Source organism: Danio rerio, chromosome 4 (assembly GCF_052040795.2).
Source record: "Danio rerio strain M-AB ecotype USA chromosome 4, GRCz13ab, whole genome shotgun sequence".
Lineage (NCBI taxonomy): Eukaryota > Metazoa > Chordata > Actinopteri > Cypriniformes > Danionidae > Danio > Danio rerio.
Window position 1 is genome coordinate 59,695,950 of NC_141024.2, and position 13,283 is coordinate 59,709,232.

General features: G+C 36.4%; 1 protein-coding gene, 5 non-coding genes and 1 pseudogene across 7 annotated transcripts in view; 6 read left to right on the plus strand and 1 right to left on the minus strand.

The window, feature by feature from the left end:
• The window catches only part of LOC137491106 (uncharacterized), a 421,384-nt gene that overhangs the window by 27,451 nt on the left and 380,650 nt on the right, over window positions 1-13,283 (minus strand). The gene's annotated exons all lie outside the window — the stretch shown is intronic.
• Window positions 2,242-2,355, plus strand: LOC137494167 (5S ribosomal RNA; annotated as a pseudogene).
• trnal-aag (transfer RNA leucine (anticodon AAG)) lies at window positions 8,645-8,726 on the plus strand. Its single transcript has one exon. It is a non-coding gene; the product is annotated as a tRNA-Leu (tRNA).
• Window positions 9,675-9,756, plus strand: trnal-aag (transfer RNA leucine (anticodon AAG)). The gene has a single exon. It is a non-coding gene; the product is annotated as a tRNA-Leu (tRNA).
• trnal-uag (transfer RNA leucine (anticodon UAG)) lies at window positions 9,960-10,041 on the plus strand. The gene has a single exon. It is a non-coding gene; the product is annotated as a tRNA-Leu (tRNA).
• On the plus strand, window positions 10,705-10,786 carry trnal-aag (transfer RNA leucine (anticodon AAG)). Its single transcript has one exon. It is a non-coding gene; the product is annotated as a tRNA-Leu (tRNA).
• trnal-uag (transfer RNA leucine (anticodon UAG)) lies at window positions 10,990-11,071 on the plus strand. Its single transcript has one exon. It is a non-coding gene; the product is annotated as a tRNA-Leu (tRNA).

Below are 13,283 nucleotides of genomic sequence, written 5' to 3' on the forward strand. Positions count from 1 at the left end.
AGACAGCGCACAGAAGTATAAATGCACAGCCACGCGCGTTGCCTGCGCCGTGGGTTACGCTGGTCACTTGACGCAGAAGTATAAATCAGGCAAAGCTGAAAGTCATCTTACCAAAAATAGTTGCAGAAACATAAGTAACCCTAGTGAAATAGTAAAATTTTTATTTATAATAATATTTAGAGCAGAATAATCATATTATTATTATATCTACAAGTCTTTATAAATATGATAAACGAAATAAAATTCATGTATACAAATGTAGTTTGAGGTAAAGTAACAACCAATCATAGGAGCGGGTTGTTAGCTCCGCCCCTCCCAGCTTGCTGGGAGAGAGAGACAGAGTAGAGACGAGACCGGTTGGCAGAATAATAGAGGAGCAAATTTGAACAAAAAGATTAAAATACAGTATGTTATGATTCCTAAACAGTTTAAAAGTGATTTTAGTTGTACTAAATCAAGTTGTACCTGCAAAATAGTTGTTATTTAGTGTGTTAGTGTGTTTAAGAGTGTGTTAAAGTCAGACCGCATGTTGCATTGCGTTTACAGTGCGCTGACGCCATTTTGCAATCGCGTGTGTGTGAGAAGACCATAGAGTGATATAGAAATCGTGAATTTGACAGGTATTCCATTATATTAGTACTAGGGATGTAACGGTATCAGAATTTCACGGTACGGTAATACCTCGGTATGAATGTCACGGTACGGTATTTATTGAATCATTTACAGGAAAAAACAAAACTTATGAAAATACTCCAAAAAAGTGCCAAAAGTGTCAATGACATACAAATTAGCCATCTATCTGTAAGCTTTGAAACAGGAACTTCAATTTTAATAACAAAAAAAATATTAAACCATGTAAAAAATAAAGTTTCAATTTAGTATTGTTGAAAACTCATCACATTCAACATTTAATCACACTCAGCCCATCTACCCAGATGAGAGCTCTGCTAGTCGGACTTCTCATCAAGCATCTCCCGCTGGATCTAATCTCACTATATTTATTAAACGGGATATTTCATTTATCTTGTTGTCTTTATCTAACGACATATTCCCTGACTTTGGTCATTGGAATCTATTACTTGTTCTCAGGTAACGTGTTTTGGCTGAGCGCAAAGATAAGTTAATGATTAATGTAACCACGTAGCCTACATTCTGTATATTGACTGATTGCTTGCCTTTATTTCCTATAATGTATAAACTTATTGTATGTTATACTTTTAAAATGGCCATTATCGATTCTTAAAACTGATACTCAGCAAAAGAGAGGGTGTGTTTCGTATTTTCACTGAAATTGAAAGGAGGCAGTTGTTATCGGCTCCGTTTTGTTATAAATATCCACACAGTGAAGATGACGCTCATATATGCAGCAAGACGCCTCAACATGTCTGCTGTCTAAGTTGCTATATTAAAATGAAAATAGGCAGTTCCTTAAATCATGTTTACATTTTATTGTTGACAAAGTGAAACAACGAAGACAGGGTGATGTGAATGAAGTTATAAAGTACACTGTTCCCTTTGAAGATTTACCCGTGTCCTCGGTATAGTCTGCTTTTCCATATCAAACTGAGAAGAAGAGAATGCAGCCATGATCAAACTTGCGAAGTCTGAACTTACACGGAGATAATGCAGGACTGAACTGTGTGTGTTAGGCTACTTAATATTCAGGAAAAGCCCCAATCAGAGAGGCGAACGTCTGCAGCCCCGCTTCCGTTTTCAGATGTCTCCGTTTTCCATCATCCACACTGAGACGGAAAAGCAGCGTTTCAGAATGAAAACGGCTTCTCCAGCGTTTTCGAAACGCTCCGTTTTCGGCGCTCGAGAACTCCGGCGTAGTGTGGACGGTTGGCGTAACCGTAGCAAACGGGGCCTTAGAGTTTTCCAGCTCTTTTCATCCCCGCTTCTAGCAGCACACTCCATTTCCGCATTACTGGATCTGTAGCGACAACAGACCGCAAGGGATGATGGTCAAGCATGGGCTGATGGCAATTGTAGTTTTCGCTACCTCCCGTTCACTTCATTCGCCTGAGCAAATTTTCTCAGAAGACCTATAGTTTTACAGAGTCATGCGACTTCGGTAATATCGAAAAAAATTAATATTGCGGTATGACGGTATTTACAATACCGTTACATCCCTAATTAGTACACATATTTCAATTTATCCTCATTTCACCGGATAAAGTAAGAATTTGCCAAAAAGTTAATTCCTTTATTGGACTGCGATTTATTAATACAGCTCTAAGGACTGATTTTCACCCTGGAAATGCCCGATCTCATCTGAACTCGGAAGTAAAGCGGGGTCGGGCCTGGTTAGTACTTGGATGGGAGACCGCCTGGGAATACCAGGTGCTGTAAGCTTTTCGAAGTCCTTCATTTGGCAGCTGATAGACTTCCCTGTGTCACAGCTTCGCTGCCATTATTTTTTCTCGCCTTCAAGGGCATTGTTTCTCTGTCGGTGCTGTGTCGATGCCAGCTGAGCTGCGCTCGTTCCCTGGTGCTGCGCCTGTTTTAAATAGCCAACTCTTGACGGCCTATTTCGCTTACGGCCATACCACCCTGGCAACGCCCCCTTGAGTTTGACTGAGTCATTGCTTTCAAGGAAGTGTGAGGTGGCAGTAGGGAGAGAAAGGCTCTCCCATTTTGATTTGCTTTATTGTTTTTTTTCTTGATTTTGCTTAAATTTTGTTCTAAATTGTATTAATTTTGTTTAGTTTTAGTTAAACCCCAGACAGTGTTATCTGTTTGGGGTTAAAACGTTTTGAAAGGATGGACACTTTGGTAAAGGAACTGGAACTAAAAATGGACTATGGAAGCATGGACAAAGCTACTCCTGAAAACAACAATTCAAGAGATTCAAACAACGGCATCGACGATAATGACACATGGGCAACTGTTGTGGCAAGAAGGAGGAAAACTAAATCAGACACAAGTAGAGAAGGAAGTGGAGAAATGCAACAAACTAAAGGTAAAGCAAATGCTGAACACTTGGAAAACAGCCAACAATCAAGTCATAGAAATGAGATGATAAACAAACTGAAAAGTCAAGCTAGATTTCAGCGACAATATAAAAAAGAAACAACTCTGACAATGACTGTGAAAGATCCTGAAAATATCACTGTAACGATGATTATAAAGGCTGTGGAAGATAAGACTGGAATTGGAAAATTGTTTGGACTGAGGAAAAAATCCAATTTTGACTATGAACTTACTATGGAAAATGAAACGGACTGTGATCACTTAATGGATGGACTAATGATTAACCAACAATTTTGTGAAGTATCAAAACTCTGCGCAACTGAGAGAATGGTTTCTTTTTTGAACTTACCCAACTATATTCAAGATAGTGAAATCATCCAAAAGCTGGTGGACTGGGGAGTTTCTCCAATTCTCCCACTGAGAAGAAGATATCATCCAGGAACAACTGTGGCTGATGGAACAAGGTTTATCAGAGTGAAATTTCCAAAAGAAGTTATGAGTCTTCCTTACAATGTAAAGTTTGATACAGAGGAAGGACCAAAATATTTTAGAGTGATACATGATCAGCAGATAAAAACATGCAGATTATGTGGAAGTGCTGAACATGAAAAAAAAGACTGCCCACAATTTGTGTGTAGAGAATGTCTGGAGCAGGGGCATTTTGCGCGGGACTGTAAAGCCCCACGGTGCCAAGGCTGCAAAAAGACAATATTGTGGTGCAGATGTGAATCGGATGAGGAAGAGACTGGAGTTATGGAAACAAATAAACAAATGGAGAAATCAAGCAATGAAGAATGGGAAGAGGAAGTACAGGAATTACCACCGGATGATTTGAATGAACAAGAAGAGGAGCAGGCCATGAGTGAAGAAGATGAAGGAGATACAGCGGAGACTGAGACACAACATCTAATGAAAGACGATGGACACGATATGGAAGAAGAACAAGGAGCAGCAGGTGAAAATACAGAAAGCAGAATTGAGGAAGAGGTAAGCGATGATGATGATAATGAAGAAATAAATATTGGGACTAAAGACAGAACAATAGACAGCATAAACAGAAGACGCAGAAAAACTGTACAATTAAATATTCAGCAAGTGCTTAAGAAACAGAAATTACGAAAGGAAGCAAAAGCAAAACTAAAAACTGACAGAACTGATCTAAGATTTTAGATCATAAAAAAAAAACTACAAATGATTGATGGTTTGTTTCATTTGGATTTTCTTTTGTTTGGATGGCTTGTTTTCTTTTATATTTCTAATGAACAACTTATGTTTGGTTTCAATTAATGTAAGAGGGCTGTCATCCAAAGTGAAGTTTGAAAATGTAATTGCTTTAACAAAAAAATGTGATGTTATATGTATACAAGAGACTGGATGGAATGAAAACATTGTTAATGATTTAAAAAAATGTTGGGATGGGGAAATGTTGTATAATAATGACCCAAATAAGAAAAAAGGCATGGCAATACTAATTAGAAGGGGAATAGGATATACATTTGATGTTTTATTTAAAGATAATTATGGAAGGATTTTAACTATTAAAATTATGAATAAGGATGAAGAAATAACAATATGTAACATACATGCTCCAAATGAAGACTTAGAAAGAGTAACTTTTTTAAAGATCTAAGTGTTTTAATGAGTGGATGGAATAATGTTATTGTTTTAGGAGATTTTAATACTGTTTTAGAAAGAATAGATGTAGATGATCATATGGTGTATAGAGCAGATGTTGGAAGAAGAGAACTGAAACACATGATTGAAAAACATAAATATGTAGATGTATGGAGAGAGAGAGAAATAGAGCCAAAAGAGAATACTCAAGAAGGCAGTGGGTGAATACAGTTTTAAAACAAAGTAGATTAGACTATGTTTTATGTACAAGAAATTTAGAATCTTTTATTTCAAATATTTTTTACAAGATTTTTAGCTGTAGTGACCATGATTTTCTGTATGTAATGATGGATTTCAGTGGAGTTGAAAGAGGACCAGGTGTATGGGTGTTTAATACAGAGCTTTTAAAGAATGATTTTTATAAAATTGAAATGGAAAACTTTATTATTAATAGTGTGAATGATGAGTTATATGATGAAGAAATAAGTGTGTGGTGGGACAATGTAAAATTAGAGGCCAAAAGATTTTCAATAGAATGTTCAAAGAAAATGCAGAAAGCCAAAAGAGCTAAAGAAAGACAATTAAACAAAGAATGGGAGAATGAAATGGAAAAGATAACAGAAGGAAATATGGATATTAGGAGAATAGTGATATTAGAAGAGAAACTGAAAAAACTAGAAGAGGAAAAATGTATGGGAGCTAGAATAAGAAGTAAGATAAAAAATACAGTGGAAGGAGAAAGAAGTACAAAGTTCTTTTATGATCTAGAAAAAACACGACAAAAAGCAGATTTGATAAAGAATCTCTCAACAAAAGAGAAAACTGTCAAAGATAAAGAAAGTATTTTAAGAACCGTTAAAGATTTCTATGAAACTTTGTTTAAAGCAAAAGGAGTTCATGAAGAAGATAAGGATTTTTTATTAAATCAAATAAAGGTTAAAGTAAGTGAAGAGGATAAAAAACTGTGTGATAGTGATATAACTGAAGATGAGATAAACAAAGCTATAACACAATTAAGTAATGGGAAAATCCCTGGTTTAGATGGTTTGTCATCCGAATTTTATAAAACTTTTAAAGATGTTTTAATTCCAATTTTAAAAGATCTTTTTATTGCTATTTTTAAAAAAGGACAGTTGAGTGAGAGTATGAAGAAAGGAATGATTAAAATAATCTATAAAAATAAAGGTGATAAAGATGATTTGCAAAATTATAGACCTTTAAGTATGCTTAACACAGATTATAAAATATTAGCAAAGATTTTAGCAAACAGACTTAAAAAGGTAGTTCCCACTCTTATTACTACTAACCAGGCTTATGGTGTTATAGGAAGAGATATAGCAGACACAGTAACAAGCATCAGAGATTTAATCTGGTATATAAAAGAAAAAAAAGATGAAGGATTTTTATTCAGCATAGATCTAGAAAAGGCTTTTGATAGAGTTGAGCATAGCTATTTATTTGACATAATCCAGAAATTTGGCTTTGGTGAGAATTTTATTAAGTGGATAAAATGTTTTTATACAGATATTTTTAGTTGTTTTAAAATAAATGGATTTTTAACCGACTACATTGAGATTTCTAGATCTATAAGACAAGGATGTCCTTTATCAGCGTTATTATACACATTAGTTGCTGAACCTTTAGGCTTAGCTATAAATGGAGAAAAGGAAATTAAAGGGTTTAAAATAGAAATCAATAGAACAGAACAGAAAATTTTCCAGTATGCTGATGATACCACTCTATTTTTAAAAGATTTTAAAAGTGTTGGAAAAGCTATGGAAATATTTGATAAATATTGTCGAGGATCGGGAGCAAAAGTAAATAAAGAAAAAACTGAATATATGAAGATGGGAAAAGTAGACGTTCCACAAGGAAATTGGGAATATAAAGAACAAAAAAATTACATAAAGATCTTAGGCATTACACTGGGATATGATGAAATTAAAACTAGAGAAATAATTTGGGATGAACTTATAAATAAAATGGAAAAAAGATTATGTTTTTGGAAACAGAGAGTATTGTTTTTAAAAGGAAAAGTACTGGTATTAAATTCTCTTTTTTTATCTAAGATGTGGTATGTTTTAAGTGTTGTTAGTCTACCTACGTGGGTGTATAAGAAAATAAAAACTATGATTTTAAAGTTTTTATGGGATGATAAACCATCTAAAATTGCATATAACACTATCATTGGAAAGGTGGATGAGGGAGGACTAGGACTTATAGATCCATGGATAAGAATGAAAAGCATGAGAATTAAAACATTAAAAAAGTTTTTAAATGAAGACAATATTCCATGGAAAAGCATAATGAGTTATTTTATTAATAAATGTGGACAAATAGGAGATGATTTCTTATGGATGGCATTTAAAGACCGCATGATAGAAAATATTCTTGAGTTTTATAAGGAGTTGTTGAGAACATGGAAATGCTTTTATAATAATATACAAACTGAGATTGAAGGGAGAAAACTTTATTTACAGCAACCCCTATTTTTAAATCAGAACAATAAAAGCAAAAAGCAAATGTTTTATGAGAACTGGTATGCAGTGGGTTTTAGACAAGTAAAAGACATTTTATATGAAATAAAACCTGGGTTTTTACCGACTCAAGCAATAATAGATACACTGGAGGAAATAGAAGATGTAGATGATAAAGAAAAAATTGAAGATCAATACAAGAAGTTAAGATTAGCATTACCAGATCACTGGATCAAAACTATTGAAGAGAATGAAAAAGAAACTGAAAATAGAAAAATAAAAGTTTTTTTAAAAATGGATGAAGATAAAATTAGTATCAATGATTGTCCTATCAAGATGTTTTATACATGTTTGTGTAATACTGTGTTTAAAAAACCTAAATCAAGAGAATTTTGGGAAAAGTTATTTGAAAACTTTGATACTTCAAATATATGGAAAAATGTAAGATCAATTTTAAAAAGTCCAGCATTGGAAAACTTAGATTTTATGTTAAGACACAACTGCATAATGACAGAGATTATCTTTAAAAAGATTGGGGTATCACAAGATGATTTGTGTGTTTGGAAAAAAAGGAAGGTGTGTTACACCTATTTTTAAATTGTAAAAAGTTGAGTGATTTTATGAAGATGTTGAAAACAATGGTATGCAATTTTCTGTATGATGAAAACATTATTTTAGAAGAATGGGATACACTGTTTTTATTTGGTTTTAATGGGAAAACAAAAAATAAGTTTGCTCTCAATTATATGTTGACTCTTGCAAGATATACAATATGGAAAAGAAGAAATATTATGAAACAAAAGAAAAAAGAAATTCCATTGGTTTTGTTGTATAAACAGATTGTGACTGAGGAAATAATGGTTATATATGACTATTGCAAAATGTATGAAAAGATGGACATTTTTGAAAAATATATTACAAAAAATAATCCATATATTGTACAAACTTGGACTGGTTTTAAAGTTTTCTTACCTGGAGATTTTTAAATATTTTATCTTTTAAATATTTGTATGTATAAATGTCATGATTGTTGATGATGTATTTTTTAATAAAGAAAAAAAAAAAAAAAAAAAGCTCGAATCTGCTCAGGAGCAAGTGTCTTTCCCACGATTAGATTGCAGCATCTTAACAAAGTCTGCACTGGAAGTCTCTCTTTGCCATTGCTCCTTTTAGCAAGAGCACCCTATTGAAACAGGAACAGTAAAGATTCACAATTAGAGTAGTAATACTCTATAACTGGATTTGAATATAATAACAACAACAATGTGGGGTCTGCTGTGATGGAATCAGTAACTTTCACTCTTTTGTGAAATAACAGTTACCTTGTAATCAGGTGCTTAAATGCATCGCAGCTGGCTGCCGTAAGGAGAAGACTTTAAATGCCTTGAGGTGTGCTCAAATAGAGACAGAACTGTGGTTGACAGGAAGGCGGGAGTGCTTCCTAAGCTGGTATTAAGGAGGTCTCTTTCTTTGTGGAGGAGCTCCAGCTAGGCATGGCTAAATTGAACTGATTTCCCAGAGCTGTTGCGCTACTTGAAACAAGTTGGTGTCGAAACTGCTAAGGGAAAGCAGCTTTGTAAGGTAGCGTGGCCGAGCGGTCTAAGGCGCTGGATTAAGGCTCCAGTCTCTTCGGGGGCGTGGGTTCGAATCCCACTGCTGCCAGGCAGTCATTTTAGGATGCTTGAGAATGACCTCTCTGCTTGAGCAAACAGACATGCGAAGAGATACTGCATGCTCCCGCTCACATCCAAATGTAGACTCCTTGGCCAAAGTTGAAGGGCTTCACTAGGAAGCTCTGCGTCCTCTCTGCTGTTCTGCTTCCGTAAAATTGGGCAGAAAAGGGACCACTGCATGAATTCATCGAGTGTAGCGTGGCCGAGGGGTCTAAGGCGCTGGATTTAGGCTCCAGTCTCTTCAGGGGTGTGGGTTTGAATCCCACCGCTGCCAGATGTGATTTTAAACACGGCCAAACTGCTTGAGTGTGTGAGCGTTCGCAGTGAACGCTGGAAGTGAGAGAGTAAATTTAAGTCGTCAACTAGTCAGTATAATGTGTTCTTTGAAACTCACCGCAGACTCGTTGGTGTGACAGCAACACATCCCCAAGCTCGAATCTGCTCAGGAGCAAGTGTCTTTCCCACAATTAGATTGCAGCATCTTAACAAAGTCTGCACTGGAAGTCTCTCTTTGCCATTGCTCCTTTTAGCAAGAGCACCCTATTGAAACAGGAACAGTAAAGATTCACAATTAGAGTAGTAATACTCTATAACTGGATTTGAATATAATAACAACAACAATGTGGGGTCTGCTGTGATGGAATCAGTAACTTTCACTCTTTTGTGAAATAACAGTTACCTTGTAATCAGGTGCTTAAATGCATCGCAGCTGGCTGCCGTAAGGAGAAGACTTTAAATGCCTTGATGTGTGCTCAAATAGAGACAGAACTGTGGTTGACAGGAAGGCGGGAGTGCTTCCTAAGCTGGTATTAAGGAGGTCTCTTTCTTTGTGGAGGAGCTCCAGCTAGGCATGGCTAAATTGAACTGATTTCCCAGAGCTGTTGCACTACTTGAAACAAGTTGGTGTCGAAACTGCTCAGGGAACACAGCTTTGTAAGGAAGCGTGGCTGAGCGGTCTAAAGCACTGGATTAAGGCTCCAGTCTCTTCGGGGGCGTGGGTTCGAATCCCACCGCTGCCAGGCAGTACTTTTAGGATGCTTGAGAATGACCTCTCTGCTTGAGCAAATAGACTTGCGAAGAGATACTGCATGCTTCCGCTCACATCCAAATGTAGACTCCTTGGCCAAAGTTGAAGGGCTTCACTAGGAAGCTCTGCGTCCTCTCTGCTGTTCTGCTTCCGTAAAATTGGGCAGAAAAGGGACCACTGCATGAATTCATCGAGGGTAGCGTGGCCGAGGGGTCTAAAGCGCTGGATTTAGGCTCCAGTCTCTTCGGGGGCGTGGGTTCGAATCCCACCGCTGCCAGATGTGGTTTTAAACACGGCCAAACTGCTTGAGTGTGTGAGCGTTCGCAGTGAACGCTGGAAGTGAGAGAGTAAATTTAAGTCGTCAACTAGTCAGTATAATGTGTTCTTTGAAACTCACCGCAGACTCGTTGGTGTGACAGCAACACATCCCCAAGCTCGAATCTGCTCAGGAGCAAGTGTCTTTCCCACAATTAGATTGCAGCATCTTAACAAAGTCTGCACTGGAAGTCTCTCTTTGCCATTGCTCCTTTTAGCAAGAGCACCCTATTGAAACAGGAACAGTAAAGATTCACAATTAGAGTAGTAATACTCTATAACTGGATTTGAATATAATAACAACAACAATGTGGGGTCTGCTGTGATGGAATCAGTAACTTTCACTCTTTTGTGAAATAACAGTTACCTTGTAATCAGGTGCTTAAATGCATCGCAGCTGGCTGCCGTAAGGAGAAGACTTTAAATGCCTTGAGGTGTGCTCAAATAGAGACAGAACTGTGGTTGACAGGAAGGCGGGAGTGCTTCCTAAGCTGGTATTAAGGAGGTCTCTTTCTTTGTGGAGGAGCTCCAGCTAGGCATGGCTAAATTGAACTGATTTCCCAGAGCTGTTGCGCTACTTGAAACAAGTTGGTGTCGAAACTGCTCAGGGAAAGCAGCTTTGTAAGGTAGTGTGGCCGAGCGGTCTAAGGCGCTGGATTAAGGCTCCAGTCTCTTCGGGGGCGTGGGTTCGAATCCCACCGCTGCCAGGCAGTCCTTTTAGGATGCTGGAGAATGACCTCTCTGCTTGAGCAAACAGACTTGCGAAGAGATACTGCATGCTCCCGCTCACATCCAAATGTAGACTCCTTGGCCAAAGTTGAAGGGCTTCACTAGGAAGCTCTGCGTCCTCTCTGCTGTTCTGCTTCCGTAAAATTGGGCAGAAAAGGGACCACTGCATGAATTCATGGAGGGTAGCGTGGCCGAGGGGTCTAAGGCGCTGGATTTAGGCTCCAGTCTCTTCTGGGGCGTGGGTTCGAATCCCAACGCTGCCAGATGTGGTTTTAAACACGGCCAAACTGCTTGAGTGTGTGAGCGTTCGCAGTGAACGCTGGAAGTGAGAGAGTAAATTTAAGTCGTCAACTAGTCAGTATAATGTGTTCTTTGAAACTCACCGCAGACTCGTTGGTGTGACAGCAACACATCCCCAAGCTCGAATCTGCTCAGGAGCAAGTGTCTTTCCCACAATTAGATTGCAGCATCTTAACAAAGTCTGCACTGGAAGTCTCTCTTTGTCATTGCTCCTTTTAGCAAGAGCACCCTATTGAAACAGGAACAGTAAAGATTCACAATTAGAGTAGTAATACTCTATAACTGGATTTGAATATAATATCAACAACAATGTGGGGTCTGCTGTGATGGAATCAGTAACTTTCACTCTTTTGTGAAATAACAGTTACCTTGTAATCAGGTGCTTAAATGCATCGCAGCTGGCTGCCGTAAGGAGAAGACTTTAAATGCCTTGAGGTGTGCTCAAATAGAGACAGAACTGTGGTTGACAGGAAGGCGGGAGTGCTTCCTAAGCTGGTATTAAGGAGGTCTCTTTCTTTGTGGAGAAGCTCCAGCTAGGCATGGCTAAATTGAACTGATTTCCCAGAGCTGTTGCGCTACTTGAAACAAGTTGGTGTCGAAACTGCTCAGGGAAAGCAGCTTTGTAAGGTAGCGTGGCCGAGCGGTCTAAGGCGCTGCGTTCAAGCTGGGGAACAATCGTCCAACAAAGAAGGGAAAGAAGGGAAGAAAGGGGGGAAGAAAGAAAGAGAAAAAGGGAAGAAGAGGGGGAAAAAACGAAGAAAGGAAAGGGCGAATTCTAAGCTTCCCGGACACGCCTTCCCTGCACCTGCTTTACGTCACGCATAGTGATACTGTTCTGTGTTAACTCAACGCAATTTGAGTTACATTGATTTCTATTGCAGGTGCTCACCAAGACCGGGGTTCGAATCCAGCTAGACGCTTTATTGTTATTGGTTAATTATTACTCAATAAACTAACTGTTTAAATGTGTAATGCTCCAAGGTAAATAAAATATGCCTAAGCGCTTTATTCTTGTGTTTTTTGACATTCTTTCATGAAAAATAAAGCATACTACCTTGAATGCGTCACTATTTAGTAGTTGTTGTAGCATTGTTATGCTTATGGTTATTATTGTTCTGTATTTTGATGTACAAATGATCTATAGAAATGTCATATAGTGTACACACACACACACACACACACACACACACATATATACATATATATATATATATATGTGTGTGTGTATATAGTGTGCATAGTGTATATGGATTTAAAAGTCAAGTAGTCAGTTATTTATATATGCATTATTTATCTAACAATTGTCAACAATGAATATAGAGTAGAAAATGTAAAAAATAATAAATTAGTTATTAATAATACAGTATTAACAATATAAATAAACAATGTTAATAAAACGTTAAATACAAACAGAAACCGACACAAAGTGGACTTAAAAGTCAAGGACATTTATTAATGCAATATTTATTTAACAATGGTCAACAAAACAGTAATGAACATGGAATAAAAATTCTTAAAAATTAAATGTTAAATATTAACAGAATAAATACAAAATTAACAAATTAAATAAAATATTAAATAAATTTAGAAACCAACAATAAGTGAAATAGAATAAATTTAACTATTATGGTTGTAACCTGTATACACTTTATACATACACACACATATAAATAATAAATAAGTTAAATAAAATGTCAACAAAATAAATAAACTTAAAATAAAAAGTGCAATAAAACAGAATCAAACAAGGTAATTGAAGAACTATTGTGGTTATAAAGTGTATAAACTATAGACATACACATAAATAATAAACAGTTAAATAAAATGTTAACAAAATAAATTATTTTTATAAAATGTGAAATAAAATAGAAACCAACAAGTGAAATAGTATAAATTGAAGATCTATTATGGTTGTAAACTTTATACACTCTGTACACACACACACACACACACACACACACACACACACACACACACACACACACACACACACGTATAAATAATAAATTAAATAAAATGTTAACAAAATAAATACACTATTTAAATAAAATGCGCAATAAAATAGAAACCAACAACAAGTGAAATAGAATAAACTGTAGAACTATTATGGTTATAAACTATATAAATACACACACATATATAAATAATAAATAAGTTAAATAAAATGTTAACAAA